The sequence below is a fragment of the Bombus pascuorum genome, chromosome 17 (assembly GCF_905332965.1).
Source record: "Bombus pascuorum chromosome 17, iyBomPasc1.1, whole genome shotgun sequence".
NCBI lineage: Eukaryota > Metazoa > Arthropoda > Insecta > Hymenoptera > Apidae > Bombus > Bombus pascuorum.
In genome coordinates, this window is record NC_083504.1 from 2,513,014 (window position 1) to 2,539,235 (window position 26,222).

Genomic DNA, 26,222 nt, shown 5'->3' on the forward strand with positions numbered 1-26,222 from the left:
ATGCGTTATTAAAGAGTGCATCGCGTTATAAATATTAATCGACGTGTGCTGGCCGCACCGGGTTCGGCGAAATTTCTCTGGGCTATTACTGCACGCACCCGGTTACATCACGTATCGCAACTGTTAATTACTTGTTTAGTTTAAACTAAAATCTTATCTCTCTCTCTCTTTCTATCTGCATCTAGCACGCAGCGTTCCGTTAATTGATCGTCAAATGCGTGACTGCGCCCGCAAGTTATAGCCACAAGAATGCGTATCCTTGGCTGCGCCTAATTGAAAACCGTGAACACCTCCGGAACAGTGGCGTTCTGCTTTGGATTTTGCTGCGCGGCGCTGCAAGCAATGAGCGGATCTCGTGATGTGTACATACCCTCGTGATGCGTTCGACATTTGATATTTCCAATTCGAATAGAATTACCATGTACTTGGTGGTTCGTGTTCGATATTATTCTTGCGTGTTTTGTCAAACGGTTTTAACGAAGATCGCATTATTCGATGGGAAGTAAGTCGAATGAATTTTTGTTACAAGGTATAAATATTGTGATTGGTAAGATACGTTGAAAATAGACCTTAAGTAACTCTATACTTTCTTATTGATCGAACCAAAATGAATTGTCTCGGGACGAAGAATGGCAGTAGAGGAGAAAGAAGAACGTCTCCCTGTTAATTAATCAATCACGATCGAGTAACAACGTTCCATGACCTTCCAATGAAAATTACGGCGAAACATCACCAAGCCCAGCGCCATATTTAAGATGACACGCCCTTCTTCGTGCCAGCACAAAAGGAACAAAAGAAGCCATCGTCTCGTGATTGACTCGGTCGAATCGAGGAACGATCACTTTTAATTAGCAGTCGGGACGGTTTCAACAGGACCGAGTTAATACGGCTAATAAATAAGTGGGCCGCGAAGAGCGTATTAGGCGGTGCTAAGACGGCGGCGGCCACGCTATTTCCGGCCCGACTAGCCGCAGACGAAGAGGAGAGCGCGCGAAGATTTAAAGGGCGGTTCAAAAGCGTTAAATTTTCGGCGGCGCGTAATCGCAGCGCGGATCGCGAGAAATTAACGGGATGCTAAGTTGCGGAGCGCTAGGTGGCAGTCGCGGAATCGCAACGCTGGCTGCCAACGGAAGTTGCACCGTGTACGACCGCGATCCGCAACGAGACCACGAGAACGAGGGAACGAGAATGCTGGATGGAAGGAGAAAGAGAGAGAGAGACATCAGACAACGGGCAACGGCCGTGAAACAAAGCAGAAGCCGCTGCCCGTGTAATTGGACTCGCCGGGAGGACGACGATGCTCCCTTTAAGAAGCTGCCAGACTGCCGCGGTTCCCTTCTTTTTCAGCCGCTAATCCAGACTTTTAATCGGTGCTGCGCACGTACTCCGGCTTCAGGGATGTCGCCTTTGCTAAATGTTTCAGATCGATGCCCCAGGAATGTTGATTCCTTCGGATTATTTCCAGCGACGGGATAAATAGACAGCAGGATTAATGGCACGAGAATCTTAAAATGGAATTGCGAAGTAGAGTAAAGGTCCGTTCGTTGGAAATTAAATTTTAGTCCACTGCTGTCTATTATGCCAATTTATCCGAACGCGAATTCCCATCGCGCGAAGAAAAATCATGGGTGGGAAGAATCAACGAACTTGCACTGTGTGAACTTCAGTGACAGAATTGGAATGATTCCGAGCGGGATTTCGGTGGGTTCTATTAGAAACTTGTGCTATGTAAACTACAGATACCTACATGAATCATATTCGTGTTGTGTCATACGACTAAACTCCATGGATTTAGAAATTCTACGATAAATTTGATTTCTTCGAACGCTCCACATATTCAGAGTTAGAAAACTAACCTTCAGTTTCTATCCATTTTTTACAAGTACATCCTGCATTTTCTTAATTTATTTATTCAGAAGAAAAAAATGCCTCCTTTGCATTGAGAATTTTGGCAGCGTAATAAGAACTACAGAGAAGGATATGACGCAGGGGAAAAATGGCTCGTAGCCCTGCTAATGAACAAAACATAAACTGCTGGTCGAGTAACTCGATAAATAAACTTGTAGCAGCTCGACCCCGACGTCAGAGAGATTACCGCAACGCAAATGGCGTCGGTAGCCCGGTGACCGTCAAAACGGCAGCTGACTGTTCATTCGTCGAGTTACACGACGATCGTACAGCGATAGGAAGAGAGAGAGAGAGAGAGAGAGAGAGAGAAAGAAGGAAAAGGGATAAAAGAAAGAGGGCCAACGAGCTTAGCCAGATCGTCGACTAACACTCGGTCGCGCAGACACGCACTGAAGCGGTCCCCTTCGGCAATCAGTGACCTCTTCCTCCTACTTCTTCGCAGGCCAGTCGTATCTCACGATCGTAGATAGGTTCGGTAGTGGTCCGCAAATGGTGGACGCTTGCGTGAGCGTGTGCCAGCAGATCTACGTGACCCAGTTCGCTGATGAATCGCGTGATATCCGCATGGACCATGTTCGGGCGCTCGTGTCCTTTTGATCCTCGTGGCCTTTCGCGGAGGCTCGAAACTCGATGTTAGGTTTTTTCACGATTCGACTTTTAGAACGACGGACGATTATCCAACTGGCGACTTCCTTTTTCGAATAAGAACCGTGGTACACGTAGGAACGAAATCGAAGAGGCAAAGAATTCGACAGCCACTTGAAATGATTTATCGCGATCGTTGGAGGCTTCTTACGCTTCCATTGTGTGGAAACGTAGCCTAAAGACGGAGCAACGTAATTTTAGGTAGCTAAAAACAGTGGCCAAGATAATACATCTCCCTTCCACCAAGCCAAACAATGCCCCGTCTTTTGAAACAACAAACCCGACAGAAGCGGTGGAGCATCGAGCATATACCAAAGGCTACAATCCAGAACGGCCACGCAACGAATTCTTCATCAGGCATTCGTAGCATACCCCCAAGAATAGAACAGCAAGTACGAGTTCCAAGTAGCGAGTCGACACCGGCCGCATCCTGGAATCGAACCTACAGCGAAGTGCTGGACACGCTCTGTCGGTCCGTGGAAGCCGGAAGACCGAGCCCACCGTGAAGCGAGGAAATACGGTGGAGTATCGCGAAAGACGGCCGGTAGGAAGCTCGTTTCCTCGTGGCTGATCGTGGACGTCTCGCGAGCTGTAGTTAGACGCGCGAGGGGGAAATTCAACCCCGACAGAGGCAAACTCTCTGCGGGAGTAACCGGAGAGAAGTTTTGGGCCGGAGAGCGTGACGGGGGTGGAACGAAGGGTGGCATGCCACGAACGGAACGACGCCGAAGGAGGAGCGGAGAGAGAGAGAGAGAGAGGTACGCTGGCAGCTAAGGGGGCACGAGGGGATGAGCTAGAGTTGGAGCGATGGCAGAGTATTGATTTAGTGGGTTTCACCGTCTCCTTCTATTTGTCTCTCTCGTTCTACATCTCCGCGTCTCCGGCGTCTCTGCACAAGCTACGAGGGCGCATCGGCTCTCTCGTTGTTTCAGGGCTTCGATTTCTTGCCTTTCGGGCTACAAGCCGTGAGCACTGCCGCTTTTTTCCCCTCTTTTTCTTGTCGTTCAAAGGAAAACGCTCGGTTTTCCGAATGGAAATTGCTCGGATTGAGACGAAATACATGTTCCTCGTCCCCGATTTTTTAGCAGTGGCTCAGCTCTGTTTTTCTAGTCACTTTTTTTTGGAGGACGTTTGGGTGGAAAGAGATATGAGATTGAATGGTCCACGCTATTGGATGGTCGTGTGAAACGTAACGGTTGTAGCCAGGCAAATGGTTTTTTTTAGAAAATTCTCACGTTAGTTTCAACACGCGTGTAATATTCGGTTTGAAGAAATGTAATGTTAGAGTAGTCTCTCCTTCATTCTGGTTAGAAATATGCTCGTTATTACATATTAAAATTAAAAATTAGAATTGGAATTTTATCTATATTGTATTGTAACCTATTGATATGTAATCGTCAGTTGCCTTCTTCAATTCGATTTTCAATTTTATTCTGTTCGTTCGTCATTTTTTTTTAATAATCATCAAGTATAATCCATCGTCGATGTTTCTTACGCGAACGAAGGATGAAATACAACGCTATACGTATGCACGTGTGCACTGCGTGTCGAGCATCGTCTCCGCAGATCCTCCAGTCCCTTCCGCGTTTCCGCTTTCAACACACGTAGCCGAACAACGTTCTTCGCTTTGACTCTCTCTCGTCGTGAATAAAATAGAAGCTGAGGATTTCCGTGTTGACATCGGTGCCGATCGTGTCTCGCTCGATTGCACGGAAAACCGACGAAATCACTCTATTTCCGCGTTTTTCTCAAAAAGAAAAAAAAACAACCACAGTCACCCGTAACTATGTCGATCAATTAAAAATTGTGATATTTTCTTAATTTACGAAAAATTATTCTCAAGGAATATACAAACTTTCAAAAAAATGTACGCTTCTTTCTGAAAATATTCTTCGCACTTTTTGTGGAATATTTTTATTATATTCCATAAAAATATGGAATATTTAAGAACTCTATAAAAATGTACAATTCTTTAAAGATAAAAGCACGTGGATATTAAAACGCTGCAACGAGAGATTAAATTAATTGAACCTAACCTAAACCTACCAACCAGAGAAGATAAGATCGTTTGAATTCCTAACCTCTTTGGTATCATAATCTCTTTATTTATTACATTCTTTCGTTCCAAAATATTTCCATGGAAAATAAAACGTACGATATTTACACGCGCAAGGATTAAAACCGACCCACTTGAAACTGATTTGTCTCAACTTTTGACTCTGTGATCAGAAAAATTTCTGGCAAAGATGTTCCATTAACAGATTATCATCGATGTAGAGACGTACGCTTCGATAAAGTAACATATTTCGCGATTAAATTAATTGAACCTAACCTAAACCTACCAACCAGAGAAGATAAGATCGTTTGAATTCCTAACCTCTTTGGTATCATAATTTCTTTATTTATTACATTCTTTCGTTCCAAAATATTTCCATGGAAAATAAAACGTACGATATTTACACGCGCAAGGATTAAAACCGACCCACTTGAAACTGATTTGTCTCAACTTTTGACTCTGTGATCAGAAAAATTTCTGGCAAAGATGTTCCATTAACAGATTAGCAACGATGTAGAAACGTACGCTTCGATAAAGTAGCATATTTCGCGATTAAATTAATTGAACCTAACCTAAACCTACCAACCAGAGAAGATAAGATCGTTTGAATTCCTAACCTCTTTGGTATCATAATTTCTTTATTTATTACATTCTTTCGTTCCAAAATATTTCCATGGAAAATAAAACGTACGATATTTACACGCGCAAGGATTAAAACAGACCCACTTGAAACTGATTTGTCTCAACTTTTGACTCTGTGATTAGAAAAATTTCTGGCAAAGATGTTCCATTAACAGATTATCATCGATGTAGAAACGTACGCTTCGATAAAGTAGCATATTTCGCGACAGGCGTTCGAATCGCAAGGACGTCGAAGTATAAAACTTTTTCTGCGACTTTAACGTTTCAAATATTCAAATATTGATTCAGTCATTTGACAAATATGCGACTGGTTTATTCAGGTGAACCGATCGACAAGGGGCCCGGCGTCGACAGACGCGAAACGAGGCTGCGCGCGAATCGATCGAAAAACAGGCCGCTCGGAAGCGCGTGGCAATTTCATTGAATTCGAACAATTATCGCGGCAATGCTCCCGCCGGTTTTGCCGCTTCCGCGTGTTCCTCTCGCTTCCGTCCTGTCGTGAATTTTACTTTCGTTCCGACGCTCGTGTTTAATCGCGATCGTTAAACAACGAGGAATTTCGATTTCGCAAGAGGCAGCTCGTTAACACCGCTTTGACGTAATTCTCGTTGCTTATCGTGCGCGTTCTTAATGTTAATGAACGTGGACTTCCCTGCAAGACATCTGTCATCGTAAATCTTCGATATGTTTGGCATCTTTGATTATAATTATGTTTGTGATCGCGGAAACGAAACATATTTCTCGTCCCAGACGCTAAATATAGAAATGCTTTGTTCGATTGGAAATATCTGCGAAAGTAGCGAGAACTAAAGAAATTTCCAAGCTTGCTGGAAGCTATAAATCTGCATGGAATCAAAGGTCTTTTACGTGTTCGACAATGATTAGGAAGGAAGCTGCGATGGAGCCGCCAAAGGCAGACGCATGGCGCATGAGCCGCGTGGCATCATAAAACTGAATCGTCGACAGCTTAATTACCGTCGTGCCCGATTAACAGCGCAATTAATAATCCGATAGTCGCGGCGGTTCGAATCAATTAAACCTCTCGGCATCGGAGTATAGGAGAGGGATGGAAACGCAGAAATCGAGAGACAGAGACCATCCTTGCGTCTCTATAGGAAATTCATTTCCATGTAGAGGAATTACAAATTGAAGGAAAATAAAAGAGCAACGAAGAATGTAGAAATAGGTAAGAGAGATAAAAGGAAATTCGTGTGTAATCACGGAACGATCTAATTAATAATCTTTCGACTATAACAACCGCGTAACTGCTTAGGTTACACGAGAAGGGAAACCGAGATACTATCTCTATATAGTTAAGAGGTGTTTACAAGTTCAGGCAGGGAATCTGTGGGTAAGTGGTAGAGAAGATGGCAGTAAATATTCCTTGGGTACCTCTCTCTTTCCTATCTCCTTCCATGGTGCTCTCTCTTCTCCTCTACTTCTCCGCATATACTCGTTTTCTCCGGTTTCCTGCCCTCGTCCTCACCCCACTGACCCCCTGTTTGGCCCGGTGAGCTAACCGAGCCACTCTTCGCGTCGCGGAATTCCAATTTACCCTCTTCGAGGAACTCTTCCGCTTCGATCGACCGGCCAAAGCGCACCTCAAAACGAAAACATTCAATTCGACGCCATCCCCGCTTCTACCCGCCATTACTCTTCCCTTTTCTCCGCGATTAAATTTCTAACCCCCTTCTAGAAAGGGGTGTCACCCTTGTTACTTTACCAGAATTTGTTCAGTGCTTTCTCCTTTTTTTTTTATTTTCGTTTTATATACATCGTTTGTAATCTTCGTGGTATTTTGTAATGAGATGGGTAGATTGAGTTATGGTTTTTTTTTTTTTTTTTTTTTTTGGATGATTATATGTACATGTACACCGAAGGCTATAAGTGTTACGTCTACTGATGTTTCATACAAATTGCACTTTTTTTTCACCGGCAATTTTGTTCTGTTTATAAATATTGTTTTACCAGTTGTTACTTCGTCCTCATTGCATGTATTGTATAATAATATTAATATTATATTGTGTATATTGTAAAATAGCGTATAAAATAGATTGGTGGTTTTGCAATAAATGTAACGAGTAAGTGTGTTTGTACTTGTGGCTGGTAGTGTACATCTATACCTAATAGAGGAAATTAGCTATGTACTATATGAATCAATTTCTAAATTAAGGTCAATTTACATAAAAATGTATATATTCTGTGTTCATGAAGACTGAGGAGAATGGGAAGGTTTGAAAGACAGTGATAGTAAAGAAAAGGAATAAGAGGAAGAAAAATAAGAAAAGTAAGAGTTCCATCTAAGATGAGATTGCTTCTGTTGCTGGACATCTCGCAGAGGTTGTTATATATAATGTAAAATACCATATAAAAATAATGTATAATGTAATATATAAAATAAAGATTGGTAGTTTTGCAATAAATGAAACGAGTAAGTGTGTTTGTACTTATAGTTAGTAGTGTATATCTATACCTAATAGAGGGAATTAGCTATGTACTATATAAATCAATTTCTAAATTAAGGTCAATTTACATAAAAATGTATATATTCTGCGTTAATGGAGACTGAGAAGAATAGGAAGGTTTGGAGGAAAATGATAATAAAGAAGAGAAATAAGCAGAAGAAAAATAAGTTTCATCTAACATGAAATTGTTTCTGTTGCTGGACATCTCGCAGGGATTGTTGTATATAATGTAAAATACCGTATAAAATAAAGATTAATAGTTTTGCAATAAATGTAACGAGTAAGTGTGTTTGTACTTATAGTTAGTAGTGTATATCTATACCTAATAGAGGGAATTAGCTATGTACTATATAAATCAATTTCTAAATTAAGGTCAATTTACATAAAAATGTATATATTCTGCGTTAATGCAGACTGAGGAGAATAGGAAGGTTTGGAGGAAAATGATAATAAAGAAGAGAAATAAGCAGAAGAAAAATAAGCTTCATCTAAAATGGGATTGTTTCTGTTGCTGGACATCTCGCAGGGATTGTTGTATATAATGTAAAATACCGTATAAAATAAAGATTAGTAGTTTTGCAATAAATGTAACGAGTAAGTGTGTTTGCATTTATGGCTTGTAGTGTACATCTATACTCAATAGAGGGAATTAGCTATGTACTATATGAATCAATTTGTAAATTAAGATCAATTTGTAGAAAAATGTATGTATTTTGCATTAATAAAGACTGAAGGAAATAGGAAGATTTGGAGGAAAATGATAGTAAGGAAAAGAAATAAGATGAAGAAAAATAAAAAAAGTAAGAGTTCCATCTAAGATGAGATCGTTTCTGTTACTGGACATCTCGCAGGGGTTGTCCCTCTTCCAATCAAAGTTCTTTCCGTGTCACGGAATTTCAATTTACCCTCGTCTCGCGTTTCCTCCCCGTCACGTTTGTAAGCGAACGTTCTGAAGGAAAACATTCGATTGATTGCGTTCTCCCTTTGATTCGTTCCTCGCTTCCCTGACCCTCTGGCTACGGAGGGGGAAAACAACCACTCAATTGCATCCAGAAACACGTCAGCCATTACTACTTCCTTTACCATTTATTTTCTTCGATGGCGTCGACCATATATAAATATATAACGAAACTACACAATTTTCAAAATATTTCCAAACTATTAGTTGTATTAAAATTATGTATTTAATATTATCTCTATAATTTTTACAACCCCCCCCCCTTGAATATTTCTGCCATTTTTATACCAACTTTTAAATATTACAGCTTCGAACGTGACTTCCTTACGTTTCTGTTGAGTAATGGGAAAATTTGAAAATTCCCAAACCTATTACATTCGCAAGATTCGACTAAAAATACCCGAAGAATCGTTCATATCGATTTCGTAACAAAAATGGAAGGCAGTCGTTGCCGACATATAGTTTGGGAAGGCGCAGCTCTGAGGAAGGGAGCAGCTGTCGTGACGGGTGTCTTGTCCTCTCTAAAGAGGTTCCCAGTCTCCGAGTCTGCACTCCACCAAGATATTCAGCAAACCGAAATTTCCAGACACCGTTTCTCAAACTCTGCAACTAAACATCGGGTAAACAAATTCGTCAAGTCATAAGCCAACTGTATCGCGTTTTAAATTGCTAGAATATCAATTTTACCATAAAATTGCCATAAATTGCTAGAATATCAATTTTACAATCCAAAAATTCAAATCTAGCCGAGCTGAATTACTGCATTTAAAATAAATGAACTCGGCGAATAACGCGAAATGAAGCAGATTCGATATTTAGCGAAAACGCTGCAGTCTATAAAAACGGTGGAGGATAGACGGTGAAAAGGGGATAGAGAAAAGGGGGTACGGTATCTTTCCGCTGGAAATGGAAAAAGAAAGGGGAGAGAGAGCGTGGTGAAGCGAGGTTGAATCGCGGAGGGATGGGAAAAAGCGTTGCTGACGGCAGGCTCGACCGATACGGCGGAAAGAGAAGGCCGCCGAAGGGGAAGCCGGCGCAAACAGGGAGGAAAGGACGGAGCTACCGCGTGGACTGGAAATGAAAGAGCCCAACCCATACGGGCGATAATTCATTCGTGAACCGAACGAGGCAGCTGAATCCGGCGTTGCACACGTGCACGATTTCGTAGAATAGGCGGCGCGTTACGTGGAAACTCGCGGCCCTCGACGTGTTTCGCGATTCTACCCCCGCGATCATCTCGTTTTTCTACGCTATTCTCCTTCTTTTTTTGATTGACCAATCGTCGATAGTTTGTTTAAAAAAGTTTGTACCCGCAGAGAAAAATGTAATAAAATTCTGCGTAGATAGAGATAGGATCGAATTACGAGTAGATTATTTTCAATAAAATTCTGTGTAGATAGAGATAGGATCGAATTACGAGTAGATTATTTAGGAGTTGGACTGGGTTAAGTGTTAAATCTCCGTGGTTTGCTTTATTCTTCTGTTCTTCCCTTTTCGATCGATCAATTTTCCGTCTCTCGTTCACAGAAACTTTACATCGACGAACAATTGCATAATAAAAATGTACGCATTAATGGTAGAGAGGTTAGGTTATAAATTCATAATTCGCGGTTTTGTAGCCATTGGATGATTTTAACACGTGCGTCGCCCAGCGTGATTCGGCTAAGCTTCCTGCGGGGCCCAAATCCGACCGCCGGTACGCAGAACGTAAACAGAGAGACAAGCAGAAATTCATCGTTTATCGCCTTCGATTCGTCATAAAGAAAAGATTATTTATTTCTGAAATGGAGAAAGCGATAAGCTATCCAGCTAGAGTATTCCGAGGGATCTCATGGAGATACCTCGGATCTTTCATTTAGTCGAGAAGCATACTTGCGAGACGTACATCGGTGATTTTTTCATCCTGAAAATGTTCAGTAAACAGCGTGAAAATATATTTGAAAGCGAGAAGTCTACGACTATTGTTCGAAGTGCCCAAAATCAGCCCAAATGTGTTTGGAATGTTTTAACGAATACCATACGATATAGGATAATGTAATATACTATCCAGAATATAAATGAATAAAAAGTATGGTATAATGTGTTTTTAATATTTTTATGTTGTATATCGTATATTTAATTAATTAACTCGAACAAGAAGAGCCCCACGGAAGTATATCTGTCGCATAGATATGTGCGACGTGGCGAAGAACTGGGTATCATTGAAATATGAGTAGAACCGAAAGGACACCGTCAAGACGATTCGAAAGGTCGAAACTATCGTAAAACTCGAAGCGATCTGTTTACGTGAAATCCGAGAAACGAGGATGGATTACCAGCGCGAAATTTACGAACCGCGTCGCTGAAAGTACCGCTGGCTATTCTTCATCCTCTTGTGTTTAACCTCAAAATCTCTACAATCTTTCAACAGACACGTATATACTCTAATTTACCACCCTATCGCATATTAAGCAAACCCAGTCACCGTTCTTTCTCCACTATACGTTTCACGCAATTTCATCTGTAATTATTTTTCTTACCTCTTTTCGAATCGATAATTTTGAAAAATTTATTCACTCGAAGAGACGAAAGACGCGCCATGATTACGAAACAAACTGAAGATTTCCATGTTTTCTCCGACTGAGAATCGCGTTGAAAGATACAGAGAAACTGCTTCAGGTGCATAAAAGTGACAAAGACTCTTAGTTTCTTCCTTTTGGAAATTTTTCTTAGCCGAGCTTATAGTTGGTGGGGGGAAAAGTGAAACTCGCTCGAGTCTCTTTGTTATTGCCCTCGTTTTTCCAGCGGCTACAAAACTTAGGGACGTGAAATGCCTTCACGGTCGCGACCCCCGAACCAACTTTCACCGCCATAAAAATATAAATGCGCCGACGGGCCGCGCTCTGCTTTGCGTGAAACGACGTCGGCTCTGGGACCCGCCGGAAAACCATTGACAATGAACTTCTCCCTCTTCCTTTCTCTCTCATTGCGAATTTCCTCTATTCCCATTTCGAAATGAGACGCTGGCAGAAGAATTTTATTTTCCTTACGTGGTTCTAGGACATGGAACCGTACTATAGCAAAGTGCGTCTTATTTTGACGTTGAGTATTATGTATATAGATGTCCTACTTTGTGATTGCTCATATGATAAAGATGCTTGTTATTTGATAAAAGTAAAATTTAAGAATTTGCTTAAAAATTTGTCGATAATCGAGTTTGATAGGAAAAATTAGGAAACTGCTATGATTTTCATTTTTTATTCGTTTGCAATTACTAAGCATACGTAGATAATTTTGTCAAAGTTACTGTCAGCTTTTATCGAGCATAAAAGACATAACCTAGCAAACACGAAGATGGCACCCAACTGGGGGTAGCCACCCACATGCTATATTTTATCTTTATTTTTTTTTTATCAATAAGATATAATACTTTACCAAATGTCCTTCAGGACAAATTGTAAAAACCAAAATAAACTAAAAAAAAAATTTATCGAGACCAAAATATTATATGTACGTAATTACTAGGAACATGTGGATAATTTTGTGAAAATTAAGGCCGGCCTGTACGAAATCGAAATACACGTACGTGTATAATTATTTTTATCACTCTATTCCAGTTACAGTTATTTAAATACTAGTAGATACGAACTCACAAGTCTTATATTAGATATGTATATGACAGAGTATAATATATTTTCAGTATGACTCACGAAAAAACATATTGCATGTAACTAGACTGAGCAAATACTTTGCTATTATATTTCATAACACACTTACAAAAATCGGATCATCGTTTCTCGTTTTATATTATTTTAGCGAATTATATCTTTGCATAAAGATAGAGACGTGTCTGTAAAAGAAAAACACTTTTCGGACAACCTAATATAATCCAAAATTGTCGTTGATTTATACAAAAATAAAGCCACGCGTTTTCATTTCGAAAAGTTTGCTATACTATAGCGAAGACATAAAAGATATAACCTAGCAAACACGAAGATGGCACCCCGCTGGGGGTAGCCACCCACATGCAATATTTTATTTTAATTTTATTATTACCAATAAATAAGATATAATACTTTACCAAATGTCCTTGAGGACAAATTGTAAAAACCAAAAAACACTATAGCGAAGGATAGCCGGAAGATTTTGGCACCGAATGTACCCAAAGAACCCACCCCCTCGAGGAGGCAGAACAAGCAGAAAGGGAGTTTCGACTGGCAGCGTAGCCAGCAAAAGGGCGGGCAGTGAGCGTGAAACGAAAAGGGAGATTTAGATGTCATCCCCTGACGTGCTACTTTCCTTTCATCCCCTCCAGTTGGTCAGAAACCTTCCCTCCCACCGAGACCCAACTGCTCCTCCATGATGATGGACAAAAATGCCGACCGAAACTCATCATTCGGAAAACTCATCGCCGAACAAGCTGTTTTTCTTTTTCTTTTTTTTTTTTTTTTTCTTTCACGGTTCGTTCTAATATAGAAAAATATAGCTCTGTCAACAAGGAAGACATCTATATTGCGTGTGTTCTTCGGCCGAAAAATATCAGGGCACGGGCAGGATGTTTTTAAGTCCGGGAGATCTACAATTATTCCGTCCCTGGCAAACGTCTTAGTAACGTGTTACTTGTTTTAGACACTTTGCTGTGAATAACGGCGGATTTAAAGCGGCGTAAAAAAGTTTCGAGGTGAAAATCGAAAGTAAGGAAAAAGGAAAAGGGGGGGGGGGAGGAAAAAAAATGAAATCGAAGCGGAGGCACGCGCCCGTTAAAAATACCAGAATTGTCCAAGAGAAACGCGGCGACGTCAACGACAAGATGAATGTCAGAGGTTTGGCCGGGGAAGGGTGGATTTTATTTATCGGTCGATAAATCATTATAATTTTCTTAGTAGGCCGCGAAAAAATGTTAACGGCCATGAGAGCAGGGTTGAGTCTCTTTCTAGAAGGGACACCCTAAATTTTCTACGGAACGGGATTAGCTCATCCAATCAGACGAAACATTGGAAGGGCGGGCTTAATTAAAATCTTCTTGGAGGAAGGCTATCAAGCCGCGCTGGCCCCGGAGATGCCGCGAGATGTAAGAATAGAACATTAAGAGCTTTCCCTGCCGATGGTATTTCTGAGCAGCCGGTCGGATTAACGAACGCCGGAGGACGCCGCGCCGCGCAGCTTCTACAAGGAAATACGATGTAACACCGAACCCTATTTATATGGTAATTTATTCTATATCGTCGCAACACCGAGAAAGCAGCAATAATTTCGAAGGATATTCGATAAACTTTCATGTGTCGATGATAAAAATTATACCGAGAAACAGTTAGATTTTTCATTCACAATATTCTGTTCCGTTTTCACTTTGGTCATCAACCGAAAGTGTCTCTAAAATTTATTACCGCAACGCCGAGAAGGTAGCAATAATTTTGAATATTTCAAACGAATTTCCTCATTCCTGCGTTAAAACGTACGATGAAAGGTTAGACGATATTTTGTTTTATTTCACTATCATTCATCGAAGAGGTGTCTAAAATTTATCGATAAATATATAACCTTCAGAAATGGTTGAAATATATACAAGAGGAATTAAAATAAGAATAAGAAAAATATTGACAATTGTTTGACGATTGCACGGAATATCAATTGCCCGCAGACACATCAAAACGTTTAAGGACATTGGAGAAAGGGATATCGATTTACTCCGTTGAAATGTTTAACGGCACGAATAATAAATCGATCAGGATGTAGAATGATCGAAGACGCGTGTTCAGGAATGGACACAGTATATTTTCGGATTTCGCGGCATAGAGATCCGCACGGGGGACTAAACGACTGCGGGGCAGCCCGAATTTGCATACCGTTTGTTATTCAAATGCCGCGATTTACTCTTCTGATTCTCAATGAGGGAAACGCACAAGTATCGCAACAGGGCGATGACGTATCCGTTTAATAAATTATTGTTCTTCATAGGAGGCACTCGGTTGACTTTCTAAACACGCGCTTGATGTACGAGGAAGACGATCGACGCATGCAAATATCTGATCGAGTTGGACCCCGTCCGATTTCTTCTTCACCTTTTGAAATATTAATTTTAGATGCGTCAATAAAGAACAAAAGAGATAAGCAGAAGAAAACAACAGGCAAATTTGTCAAGGACTCGTTGAATAAGTTTTTTATAGTACGAGAAAAAATTAATTTCGCTTAAAATCGTCTGATTTTTATTCGAAAGAAAAGGGAAAAAATTAAAAATCCACTAGATGGCGGTTTCTACGAAGGCTACGTTGTCCGGGACAGTTTCTGTCAGGGTTAAGGGTTAGCAAGCAGTCAGTGCGTCGATACAAGATCGTTTTAAGTGGATCTATAAATTTACCGGGGCCGAACATCGAGCCTATATTTACTCTATTATGCAGGCTCGTTTTTATAAGCCGTTTACGTTTAACAGCAAATAATCGTTTAGATGCCGCGCCATGATATGGCCCATAAATCTTCTGGCAGCATGGCGTTCGGCTTGTGTTATGATGATGCGGGACACGCGCAGGTCAGTACCGCCTTCGCTTTGAACGGGCCACTGAAGGTGGCAGCACGGAAACAGCTGGCATACTCCACCGCCCCGACCTCGAATCACACGACACGCCATCTCTCGAACTTTTCCGGAACATCCGTTTCCTCCTGGTTCCTGCCGAATTCGATAGGTGGCTCGAATCATTTTTGGCGGGAATTCCGCGGAAAACTTTGGCGAGCTTCGGAAAGCCACGTGTAGCGTTAAAAATTGTTTAGAGATCGTTCCCATCGATAAGTGGCGAGATAAGATGGTCGAGAATAGTGTCGATTCAATTTGCATAATGGACACGGCAGCGACAAAATCACGATTACAGAAAAAAGATGGTCAATGTAACACGATCGTCCCCGATAACCGGTTCCTTTTTTTCGAATTACATGGCGACCAAACGATCGCCGACCGAACGCTATATATACACTATATTGCTTTTTCAAGCAATTATCTCGGCTAGTTGTCACTTAATCCGATATCGGTGCCTCAATATTCATGTATGCAAATAACTGCTTACAACTGAGGGCTGCCGGCAACCACATTCGTTATTTACATCGAATATCGGACAAATTGTGCATATGTTTAGTACAAAATGCTAATTAAGGTTATACTCGTCAACCGAGCCGAAGGAGAACTCACGATTGGTTACGGAATTTCACGAACGTTTCCATGCCGATTTCGAAATTTCCTCGTTCAAAACTTTCTAGTTCTTTGTCTCGTTTCTATCTGCTTCATACAGTACCCCGTGTATGTCGCATACATTCTAATTCCTACAACAATTCTCTTTATTTCCATAAAAAGACGTTTAAACGCATTCGTAAGAATCCTGGTGGTAAACGATAAATCAATGCTCAGGATGTGAACACTGACAGTGAATATCTTGTCGCGCCTAGAAAGCTTGGCAAAAGGCAAAACGCGAAAGGCACAATCATTCTTGTTTGTGTCGTACATAATACCGTGGTGTGGCACTGCGGGCGGTCTTGTCGTCTTTTCCGATTCGGTATTTGCACGTTCTGGAGGTGCATGGCTCTGCCTACCGATTCGACACACGCGTACTTTTTTCTCGCGATGACTATTGTTTCCTCGTTATTAACATTACAACTATCACGTTTTTCCAGTCTACAATCTCGAGACGGTTTTTCAACAACTCCCTGGAGTCTCCTTGTTGGGGGCAGGCTCGCGAAGCCATACAGATAGAGCAGCGAACGCTATCCGCGGGCGGTCCTGTCGCTTTCTCGACGATCGTATTTGTCCGTCGAATGGCGCGTGGCGCTGCTTATCAATCACTTCGACTAACCTACTGTTTGTTTGCGCGTTTACGGTCGTCGTTCTCCTGCAATACCAATCAGGGCCACCGTTGTCGAAGCTAAATCGTTCGATCGCTGTACATTTGGGTGGTCTACCGAAACGAACCAGCGAAGTGTTAAAGTATATTATTAGAGATTGGCTCGAATAGAGAGCGCGTGAAGGCACGCCGTTTCGCGTCAAGGAGCGTCTAACCTTTCCTTCGAACGCTGCACAAAATGTCGGGCATTGATTGAATAACGATTAGACGATCGATCGCGCGTTGAATAACTTGTCTCGCATCGAAACGGCGAATTAAATCACTGACCAATTTTTGATCGTATCTCGATGGGTAAGGACTTCATTTTTATGCTATGCTCGTTATTATATTATTAAGCAGCGATATGTTTTCCCCTTCTATCTCCATGTTTTCCCGGTGATACAGAAAGAGGGGAAAAAACATTGAGATTCTTTTAAATCGATAAGTATTTGAAAAATAAGTCAACTTTGATACATTGTGTAAGATGTATGTGTTTGAGAAGGATACTGGTAGGTTTAATCCGGAGTAAACTGCTACAGGCAATTCAGCGAGGAGCACGATCAGTTGACTATAAAATGAGATGATAAATGATAGGCCAGGGCAAGAGTATACGAGTCAGGTTCGACAGGTAGTAATACTCCTCATGGATGCAGTAACTCATAAGCATCGAGGCGGGAGGAAATTGTGACGTGACGACAAAAAAGGATTGCACGAATGTAGAAGCGTTTTAAAGAAAGAGGAAAAAAGCTGGATCGCAAGAAGAGGCGTATAAGAAGAAGGAAGAAAAAGGGAAGGAGAAGAAGAAAAAGGATCAACGACGACCAATTAGTCCACATAACCGTTTTTACAGGCACAACGATATATACGTAACGTAGAAGAGTGAGAGATTTAATCGCGGCACAAACCGGGATGCCGGTTCGTGTCCGTTTTCTCACGCATCACGAACTTCCACCAAAACTATACAATGAGAAGTCGACACACCGCTTACGGAAGAACGCGATAAACTCGAGGAATAATCTTAATTAGCGGCTGAAAACACGTTAGGCCATTCCTCGCGCAAAACACGCCAATCCACGAGTATCTGAATTAATTTACTTCTCATTTGCGTTGTTCCTGTTTACATCGTAGTACCATTACTGTGTGGCGTTTATTGCCGCCGTTCACCATAAATGACGAGTCAAATCATTATTACAGAAAGAACGGGGTCTACTTACTACCTACCGCGCGCTTATTTGTAACTAATTTGAGAGAAAAACCATGGGGGGTGTTTCCCGACACCTCTGTTCCTTTTTCTTTTACCACGATAAAAAAGATACCATTCAGGGAAAAAAGACTATTCGTGTTCGTTACGAGTCGGCGAATCGTCGTTATCTGAAATCTCGCGCTAAGAATCATTGAGAAACGGCTATAATTTCCCGCACGAGTTCCCGTTTGCTAGCCGACTAGCGACACGCAAATACGGCGGTTCCACTCGTTAAGAAATCGAATTTTAATCGAACCAGAAAACTAAACTGGTATCGATTTTTGCCACAACGAGATCGGCAGAAAACTAAGACGCCAAGTTCAACCGGTTTGCCGGTTACACACGAGCTTGATACTTTTGCTAGCGGAGGCTTGCAAGACCGCCACGCAGCGGTTTCGCGCAATCGCGGTGCGCGCAACCGATCGCCGTGCAGATAAACGTGACACCGGTGTGTACCTCTTACACCGCGCCGTTCCTTTAACCGCGAGACTACGAAGCGCGGATTCTGTTGCTGAACATTTCGCGCGTCGCTTCTAGATCCGCATCATCGCGCCAGCGTGGCCGTTTTATCGCACATTTGGCATCGAAAAATTGCGAACCGACAACTCGTTTATCGAGCAGTGCCTCGCCAACCATCTCTCGCCGCGGTTATCGAAAAATGTATTCTCGATGTAACCAGAGAATCGATCGAATCGTTTGTTTCCCTGTTGCCGATACTTGGGCAGGAAAAAGATTCTGAGTCACACGTACGACGAAGGTCAAGCTGTTCCTATTTAACTTTTCTATCGCAACGATATACCAACGTTTATACACAAGAGAAATTGTTTTATGCATCTTTCTAAAACTGTCGATGACACGTGGGTCCATCTATTAGGTTCTCCCAAAAATGCCTTTCGCTATCTGTACGCAGATCTGCTTTATCTGGCTATGTTGATACAAACATGAAACCTAATCCGTCAAATGTTTTGGTCTTTATCTTCCATCGTCTTCTAGCTGTCGTAGGACACGTTTCGTTCGTATTGAAACAAAAATATCGTGCGTCTACTATTTTCTTGTAAAACGAAAGAAACTTTTAGGACAATATAATATAATTCTCAAGATTCTCCTTACATAAACTAGAAAGCACAGCTAGTGCCGCGTCCCATGACCCTGTCACCATGGGTCATACGCATATAAGATCAAGGCAATAACGATCGAGACGCGATAAGGAAACATAGGACAGGAGATAGAGGAGTAGTGTGGTCGAGCGAATAAACCCGGGAAGAAGTGGAAATAATTTTTAATGTTTCCACGAGTAGTAACCGAGATTCGCATCTCGACTGCGTGCCGCTGCTTATCCAGCAGCCATCGCCGAGAATTCTCGCGGCTCACGAACGGGGGAATTTCTCTAATTTCCAACAGATCTGTACGTTGCCGAGTGTTCCCAAGCGTAGAGGTCTCTTGAAAATTAGATGCGCGAAGACGACGTCGAAAGAGAAGAGGCTCGCCAACGTAGAAGGGCCTGGCGAGCAGGGTAGAAGAAGACACATGACTTATACGCCTATTTCAGTTAATAATCCCGTTACGCCCGGTTCAGCCTTGCTCACGGCACATAATGGACGTGGCAGGAACCGAACCTGGGACCAAAGCCTCGCGTCGAGGGCGTAAAAGGGGAGAACTGTAAGGCCGGCTTGTCATCCGTCAACTGTCAGACGTCTGACCAATCCCGCACAACAGAACCAAGAATCGAGCAACCACCCACGGGGCCCGCAGGGCAAATTGCGCTTAGTCTCCCACCCATCCTACCTTTCACCTCCCTTTTCTTCTCTCTTCGCTCAACTAGTCAGGCTGCTATTTCTCATAGAGAAAGATTGCATTTACAGAGGAATTTTTTAGCAAAGACTAACCCCTTGCCTGCCTGGCTGCTGGTTTCTATAGACTCATGGGTTAACACAATGGATATGCGTCGAATATTCTTTGTTGGGAATTAATTGGTCGCTGCAAGCTAGCTATCGGTAGTAAATATTGTAATTTCGTTATCCGTGGTCTGTCCGTGGTACACAGGATGAAGAAAAGTAAGGGATACAATGATGAAACGATTCGAGCAGTGGGGATAACCGTTTGATGGCCTTGAGCGGCCAATTGATTCCGAGCAAAGTATCACCTGCCACATTCGCTTGATGGTGACAATACGAGAAATAACTAGGTTCGAAAAACAAGTGCTGTTAAGACGATATTCCTAATACATTTCTATGGGATCTGTTGAAGCATAAATGGCAAACCGAAAGAGTTAAGAAAAGAAAAAAATAAAGATAAAAAGGAACACCGTCAAACTGAAGCAATTTAAAAGCTGCAGGTGATTTATGATCTCGGTCACAATACACTGTTAGAATTCGTCTGAAAGCGGCACGATACCAAAAAATGAGGGTCAAGAAGCACGCGGCTACGATTCACCGTCGTGCACCGCTGGCTCGATGCCTGACGGATAGAAATGGCATTTCACTTTGGCACGACAGAAACGCGTATTGCCTGATATATCGGCACCGGACGGAACGACCGTCGGCCATGGATCTAACTAGGAAAAATCCTTATTCTCACTCGCATACCATGGCTCCCTTGCGAGGACCGCGTCTCGTCCAATTCTCATGATCTATTTCGAGATAAGTATTCCGGACGTTCGGCGAGACTCAAAAGTGCCGGGCCCCCTTAGTCGGAACGTCTTTCGATGTCGTCCTTTTGCTTCGTTTCGATGGGCTCGCCCCCAGCGACAGAACAAATTGTAACCAACTTTTTGCCCCGTCGTGTCAGGGCCGGCGGACTCTGAAATTTTCAACTTTCCAACCTTTGAAACGATTCAGCCGATCCTTCTATTTACGCCATTTTACGCGGACATTTTAACGGGAATTATATTCACTTTTCTGTCACCATCGAAATGCATTAGAGGAAATAAACGACGCTTTTGTTATGCCATCCAGTCGAATGTTACGAGTTAACGAAATAATTTATGTTGAAGGAATTTACAAAAAAAAAAAAAAAAAGAAATAACTTAGGACGTTACCCAACTCGTTACGTAAACGTAAATATACCTCGCAAGTTATCAATGCGTCTTACATCGTCTTAGTCACGTGTACCACATCTGCGATCGAAGCACAAAATCTCGACGTCGATCTTGATCGCGTAAGCGACGCGACTCGAGCATAAGTTTCCGCTTCCATCCATCAGGATTATCCTTGTTCGCCAGGAAATATCTACGAAACGTCTGTGAAACGCGAATGGAAACGCGAATGAAAGACGCGAAGAAATAGAAAACACGGCTGTTCACTGAACTAGGTAGACTCGAGGCATAGAGAACGAGCCGATCGCGGTGAGGTAACGGATCGAGACGCGCAGAAACACTGGCAGGATTATGAAGTGCGATGTTGATACGATGGCAGGCAGCGCCGGTGAAGGAGGAAGGAGCGCGAGGGCGCGCGCGGAAACACACCGACACACCTACACCTAAGCCTCCGGATATACCACACAAACACACCTATGCTAATGGAAGCAGTCCATTTATTTTCGATGGAATCTTAGGAAAAATGCATTCGAGCTAATTATGCAAGTATATTGGTACCCCTATCGATCGATTGGTAAGTACGAGTACTGACAATGGAACGATCTTCACGGTCAAAGAGAGCGGAAGTGTTTTCTGCAGAGGTGGCTAACTTGGGAAAAATATTTAATATGTTTTTGATACTAAGGTATATGTCGGTTGATTAATTTACCCGCAGCAATTACGCGCATCTGCGTGATGCAACGAACGATTAAAGTATATAAATGCTTTTCAATGCAGTGCACTGGCATATGTAAACTACATAGCGGAGTTGTAAATTTTTCGTTCACGTTAAATGCTTACTCGAAGATAGAGGGATAAAGGTTATTATTAAAGTGTGATTATTAGAGCCGCGGTTCTTGTTTCCGGTTGTAAAGCTCGCAAGACACGTACGTTATAGTACGTTCTTATTATTTTATTTTCTTCGGGAGAATGTTATCCGTGTTTAATACAACGTACCTACGTGTTCGTATTAGGAACATTTTATTACAGAGGAGGACAAAAATTATGTACGTGGAAGTCACCTCTAGTGCACAGTTGAAACTTCTAGGAAATATTTTACATATTTGATAGAAAAGATAGTACGTGTGTTTGTGAACAGTTGGGCCGTGCTATAATTTATGTTATAATGTAAAGAAATGTACGATTACGGAAGTGGCCTTGAGCGGCCAATTTATTTCGGACAAAAAGTAGTTACCAAAAGAGCAGACAATGACTCGACCAGCCATTTTAACCTCTCGCCTTCTAACATGGCTCTCATGGCAGAGATTATATTTTTCACTCAATTGAAACAGAGTGTGTTCATTACAAAACGTAGTCTGAATTTCAGCTTTAATTTTAATTAAAATGGGATGTCAGACTGATTAAATAGTGGGCCCTATGGAGAAGCAGTCTGTACAAGTGTCCTTCAAAAAACTAAATATATATATATGCATACGGTTATTAAAGGAACATTAACTAAAGGAAGAATGGTACAAATATTTTCTGGTGTTTCAATGTTGAAAACATACAGACTTTTTTACTAACATTTAACTGCGCCAATTTAAAAGTTTTTATTACTTGTGCTATCCATTCTGGGTTCTTCGAGTGCAGATAATGGACATTTCAAAATAACATCATGCAACGCAATATCACGATATTGAATATTTGACAATCAGCTAAAAAAATAATAGGATAGCAAGTCACAAAACCATAGCGATCCTTAAACTCGCGTCTATGCCTTAGTTCCTCCAGTAGAAACTTCAAATTCGAAGGAAGACTAAGTAGATGAATTAGATTCGGACCGCAAACCAGATTCCACGATTCTCAACGACTTCTTCCCCTATCATTTTTCTGCAGGGCGAAAAAAGGAAAGGTTAGAGAGGTGTTTCTGCCAGCTATTATGGTTCTCCTGGTCGGAGCGTTTCTCGATTTCGGAACGATTGCGGTGGCCCACGCGTAATTACGAGCGGAGAAAGCTTTTAGCGTGGACGGAACAGTGAGCGATGCTGTACGGGGCACGGCGATCGTGTTAAAAGGAACAGCGACTAATACACGGGAATGCGAAACGCGGAATAATGTATTGCCCCAGGAACGAGCGTGTTACAATGGTAACACGTTCCGACGCAGCGCGTGATATACTACGCGATGACGTGGACTTGGACGCGTACGCGTCGATCCCTGTGTCAGATAACATTCAAATCTTCCGCGCGTCGCGTCGCCAGGTTTCTTCCGCGATCGACCATCGCAGGAACCAACGCGTCGCTACCGCTGCAAAATATCTATGCGATAATATGAGGTGATTTTTTGTTACTCGCTGCGTTAAATGTTCTCCGAAGGACCTTTTTACGATCGTGCGATCGCGCATGACGTAAGTTTACTGGTAGAAGGAATACAAGAAGTTGGACAAGCGAAACTTGATACGTATAACTACTGATACGTGGAATTGTATACTATTCGCTGAGAAAGGGTGGGGGAAGAAATAGAAAAAAGGTAGTGGGCGCTTGTGCATGCTGTGTATTAGTAGATAGCTTTAGTATTAAATATTTTTGATCACGTTCTATTGATGTTATATTTTGATCACGTAATATTCTAGATTCCAGAGTATTCATGTATTAAATTTCTATTATTCTGTTTTAAAAGATTACGATGTTTATCGTACGATTTTTAGACTTCGTTTCAACCCGCGCTATAAATATGGACTTCCTGTAAAATATTAGATCGTCCGAAAGGATTCTTTCGTTTTATAAGGAAACAATAGATGCACACTTTTCCGTTTTATATTATTTTATCGAACTATATGATTCATTCTGTTCTATCAAAATAAAGATCACAACGTTAGACAAATTAGATTTCACGTTTGTATAAAGATTTGTATTTAGAGGTTAGGTTAGATTTGTTCGTGTAAAGAAGGTTGTAAAAGTCTGTAAGAGAAAGACATTTTTCGGACAACCTGATACTAGGAATTTCTTTTTCATAATTTCGTAATTTTTACTCTGCATTCGTCGATGAAATTTGAATTATTCTATCACACAAGTGCTCTGAATAGCTAGGTAGGTTTGAGTTATGGCGTACATGTTAAATAACAACTAACAATGCAAAACGTCGTTATCAGCCTCGGAAAACAAATAATTACGTTCGTACGTAAATAAATAAATCATTACGTACAATGTATGTATGTAAATGTATATAGAGTCAATAATGGGTCTGACATTGACCAAACAGAAGGTTGTTGCAGATAATTGCAGATATCTTAATTTCAGTTTTGCGCTTGAACGCCATCTTCTATACAATGAAGCGTATGTCATTATCGGAACAAGCAGTCGATCATCGTGTACGTTAGATGGGATAATCAATCGGTTGTAATACGAACAAGCGTCGTAGGGCTGCTTATTATCGACAGCGGTTTCTTCCAGTTGCCGTGCAGAAAATGTAACCTGCATCGGCAAGAAATCAAACTCACCGTGGTCAGCCTGTTACCCCGACATCGACGGAGGCCGAAGTAATGTCTTGGAACGCGAACATAATATATCGCCGCGGAAATTGCAGCGTGTTGGTACAATGTTGCACTCTCACACCCCACGCCATCCGGGGTCACGTGTAACAAACGGCGCGATGCTGTGAACTAGAAACCTAATCGCCTTGCTCGATGGGTCCGCCTGAAATAGAATATTTCTCCTCTTCCAGTAAAAGAAGCTACATCATCTTTATCGATACGATTTTCAACGAATATGCGCATAATTTTGGACAGTGTATGGCTTCTATAGCAACCAACACACAGGTAGAATTATATTACAAGAATCGTTAAGCAAAATGTTAACAGTTACTCGAGCGATACATAGGAGGAACTTTCAAATTTTCTCTTCGAATATTCAAACGTAAATACAAAAAAGTGAAATATGGATTTGAAGATTTACATTCGAAAATGAGATTCAGATACAAATTTGCAAGTGTTAGTAAGATGATACAGTTACACTGTACATGTGAATGCGTGTGTAAGCGTCAGAGGGCGCGCAGGCCTTAGTTGAGACAAAAGACGATTGGCAGTCGTTTAGAAGCATCTGGAAGAGTCGGTTGACAACAAATGTGCGTGCGAGTAGGTTTACGAGGTTTTCAGAGTATAAGATATACGTATAACTGTCGTGTGCTGAATAAAGTAAATTATTTGCATTTCCGAATATCTGCTATATCTTTACAGGAAGTTCAGGTTGAAATTGAAATTAAAAAATGTAAGCCAAAGCTAAGATGGAAGTTTGTACGTTATGCTCAAGACCTAACCAGTACGATGCAATCCTTTGAAGTTCCCGATCGTTTTTACCGAGTATTCCCAACGATTGTATTCTTATGCCCGTAGGAGGCAAAACGCGCGGGCATTTCGCTTGGAGAACGGATGCCGTCAAACGGGGCCGTGCAGACATCGTGCGCGCGAATTCAAAGAACTTTCCCGCGATTTCATAGTGGCGGATCACGATATGGAAATATTTAGCGTTTCGTCGATGTTCGACGTTCGACGTTCCACGTGAACGTGAACGCAGAGGCAATCGATGTTTATGGATTTCCTTGCACACGTGCAGCCAACACACGGCCGTGTGTCCCTCCCCTTACATGAAATCGCGTAGTTGGTAGCGGCAATTACGAATTGCGTGATTTGTGGCCGTAACTCGCCGCGACGGCGGCGTCGTGACGCTCCCAAGTTGCCTGCAGGTGGCCCGGCACCAACTTGCTTTTCCCTTCGTGGCGGCGGCCGCAGCGATGCTTTTTAAATGACGGAATATTACGACCGACCGTACCGAGTTTTTCCATGGAAATTACTGTCACGTGTGTCAATACCGCGAATTCATCAAATCCCAGCACGAAAGCCTGCCCGTCGTCGATCTACCGTTCCTCAACACGATTTCAATTCGGTCTAGCTGATTAGATATACCGAGTTGTTTCTCTGATAACGGTGCTCCTTGCATGCATCGCCGGGGCTGTAAGACGAATGCGCCTTTCGTTTCCTCGTATCTCGGTATACACCCTGTTTATTACACACCATTGGCATAAAACATTGGAAATTTTGACGCTCTGCAAGCGACGTACAATCATAAAATACAAGAGAGAACGATTTCAAGTGCTTACAGGGGGTAGCATGACAGGCAACACGTAAATAGGAATGCAGATAACGTTCTCCGCTACTTTGTCACTCGGACATCGTCGGATGTCGTTCGACATCGATCGCTAAGAAACGCGAAACGATAATGTCTGTTAATCTAAGGAGTGTTCCATAACGAAGGGCAGTATTTTGTCTGCACTCGGTGACGCGGCGCTATCAAACGTTTTTCAGACATCGATACGGCAGCAGCACGAATTTTGGAAACGATCCAAGCGTTAGGAAGCGAGAAGTTTCTTCCACCTGTCGGTGAAACGGCAACGGCG

At 42.0% G+C, this 26,222-nt stretch overlaps 1 protein-coding gene across 6 annotated transcripts in view; it reads right to left on the reverse strand.

Moving 5' to 3' along the window:
* LOC132915495 (homeotic protein antennapedia-like) overlaps positions 1–26,222 on the reverse strand; it is a 176,298-nt gene that overhangs the window by 77,182 nt on the left and 72,894 nt on the right. For 2 of the 6 annotated variants that reach the window (XM_060975357.1, XM_060975353.1), the window contains exon 1: positions 20,849–21,139. The exons of 3 other annotated variants lie outside the window; for them this stretch is intronic. The gene's annotated coding sequence lies outside the window, so the exon portion shown is untranslated. Of the gene's footprint in view, positions 1–20,823; positions 21,140–26,222 lie in introns of those variants that run through there. One more of the 6 variants, XM_060975352.1, reaches the window with a different exon arrangement.